This window comes from Mandrillus leucophaeus, unplaced genomic scaffold, assembly GCF_000951045.1.
Source record: "Mandrillus leucophaeus isolate KB7577 unplaced genomic scaffold, Mleu.le_1.0 Scaffold777, whole genome shotgun sequence".
Classification (NCBI taxonomy): Eukaryota; Metazoa; Chordata; class Mammalia; order Primates; family Cercopithecidae; genus Mandrillus; species Mandrillus leucophaeus.
The window spans coordinates 1,162,186-1,165,204 of NW_012108441.1; positions in this window are offsets into that span (position 1 = coordinate 1,162,186).

The following is a 3,019-nucleotide window of genomic DNA, read 5'->3' on the forward strand; positions in this document are numbered from 1 at the left end:
AAAAAAAAAAAAAAAAAAAAAAAAATTTTTCACTGAAAAATGAGAAGATGAAAATGAAAAACAGAAACGTTATTTCTCAACATAGGCTCCATCAAGGTCAAGATACTTTGTAAGTGATGACACCAGCCATGTAGTCCATCCCTAAAGAACTGAGGGTCCTGGGAATTTAACCATGTCAGTGCAGTCTTTTTTACACTATTAACTGAAGAAAAATGGGTGCCCTTTAAAGATTAGGAAAGAAAAATAAGTCAGAAGGAGGCAAATCAGGAATGTAAGGTGGATGTCTAGTGATTTCTCATCGAAACTCTTGCAGAATTGGCCTTGTTTGATGAGAGGAATGAGCGGAAGCATTGCTGTGGTGGAGGACTCCCTGGCAAAGCTTTCCAGGACATTTTTCTGCTAAAGCTTTGGCTAATTTTCTCAAAACATTCTCATAACAAGCAGATGTTACTGTTCTTTGGCCATCCAGGAAGTCAACAAGTAAAATGCCTTGAGCATCCTGAAAAACTGTTGCCCTGACCTCTGCTCTTGGCCAGTCTGCTTTGCTTTGACTGAACCACTTTTGCCTCCTGGTAGTCATTGCTTTGATTGTGCTTTGTCTTCAGGATGGTAATGGGAAATCCATGCTTCATCTCCTGTTACAATTCTTCAAAGAAATGCTACAGGATCTTGATCCCATTTGGTTAAAATTTCCATCAAAAGCTCAGCTTTGGTCTGCAGCTGACCTGGGTGCAACAGTTTTGGCACCCATAGAGTGCAAAGTTTGCTCAATTTTAATGTTTCAGTCAGAATTGTGTAAGATGAACCAGTTGAGATGTCTATGGTGTTGGTTATTGTCTGTACTGTTAATTGCTTGTCCTCTTCTATTAGGGCATGAACAAGATAAATTTTTTCATCACACCTTGATGTGGATGGTTTGCCACGGTGGGCTTCATCTTAAACATCATCTCATCTATTCTTAAAATGAGTTATCCACCATTTGTAAACTGATTTATTTAGGGCACTGTTTCCATAAACTATTCATAAAGCATCAATGATTTTACCATTTGTCCACTCAAACTTCATAAATTTGATGCTTGCTCTCATTTCAATCTTAACAATTTATGTTGCTCTGATAGAGGCTCTTTTCAGGCTTATGTCTTATCCTTTTTAGTGCCTCAAACTAGATCCTGTTAAGACAGGTTATAACAAATTAGTATGAGTTTATGTTGATGCAAAACGTTTTTGAAATCCATGTACAGTTTTTTCATAATACGTATGTCCATGAACTTTTTGAAGCTTTTTTTTTTTCCTCCCCAAAATGTTGCAGCATGCAGTGGGATTATAATCCACCACTATGTATATAGAAAAGCAAGACAGAACTATCTTCTCAGGACACTGCAGACAGCTCTGCCATGTGACACCTCCCTTCATATCAAGATTAGGACTCCTTTTCTTCTAGAAGAGTCCAGCAAGTTTCTGCATTTGCACTTCTGGAGTCACAAGGCTGCAGATGAATTATGAACACAACATGAGGTAGTGCCTGCCCAGGGCTGTCCCAGCTCTCTGGATAACCATTGCTTCACCTTCCCAGGGTGAGCCTGGGCTAGGCCACGCTGACCTTGATCAAAGGTATCAAGGAGATGTGAAGTTTTAGATTTTCTAGGGGAATCTGCATCCTTCATCTAAGTAGTGCCATTCTGTCCGCCCTCTCCCCCAGGATCAGAAGCCCTTCCTCTGTTTCAGGATCCCCTCTTACCTGATGAAGCAGTCCCACCACCCCATTCAAAAAGCAAAGAGGCCAGCTGCTGGCTTTTCCAGCCTCCCTTGCAGCTAGAGCAAGGCATGTGACCTGGCAGAGCCAAACAGGCATGTCTTACATGTTAGAAGCTTGTGCCTCAGGGAATGGGCTGCAGAGAAACACTTCTGAAGCCTTGGCAGCAGGCAGGCCCACTTTGGGAGGTAGCATTGGGTATGCCTCCAGGGCCAGTCCAGCATCCAGTATCGGGGTGTGGGCAGCACCCAGTTCCATCTCTCATCTTCATAAGCCTAGTCCTGTAGACTGCTCTTGGAGGTTCCTATCTGGCCTCTGATCCCAGTTCTCTGGTTTCTTAAAGCTGCCCAATATCTGGCTCATTCATTCCTGTGGGCTTACGTTAGCTAGAGTCAGGTTCTGAAGCTCTCAAGAACCCTGAGATCTGAGTATCCAGCCAAGATGAGGACTCCCAGATGGGGCACCAAGCATCACTAGCTGATATTCATGCATATGTCATCTTTAACCTAGTGAGCTGAGTGAGAGGGTGAGGCACTGGGCCAGGCCTAGGTACTGGGGACAGAAACATTATCAGGATGTGTATTAAGGCAACCTAGGGAATGAGGAGACAACAGGGCAAACAAATGATGAACTGAGATGATGGCCAGCCTTGGTTGTGAGTGACTTCCCTGTAAGGCTGGTTACTGCAGGGGATGTGCTTGTTCTGTTACTGTTTAAAGATGGCAGGTGCTCAAGTACCTTGGGGTGCTACAGGAATGATCCAGTGGAGAGACAGCGATGATTATGATGGAAGGAAAGTTCTTGAAGAAGTGAGAAGGAACTGGGATCTACAGCTAGGAGTTTGGGTTGGCCTGTGACAAGAAGGCAACAACAGAGGTGTAGCTGGGAGCATAGTTTGGGTGGAAAGGGGAGACTGTTCCCATCAGATAGCTTTCACTTGATTTTAATTTCCTGGCCAGTTTATCAATTCCACCATCAATTTTTTTTTTTTAAGAGACAGGGTTGGCGGGGCGTGGTGGCTCACACCTTTAATCTTAGTACTTTGAGGCTGAGGTGGATCACTTGAGGTCAGGAGTTCAAGACCAGCCTGGCCAACATGTGAAAAAAACCATCTCTACTAAACATACAAAAATTAGCTGGGCGTGGTGGCACACACCTATATCCCAGCTACTCAGGAGGCTGAGACATGAGAATTGCTTGAGCCTGGGAGGCAGACGCTACAGTGAACCAGGACAGCACCACTGCACTCCCCGCTTGGTGACAGAG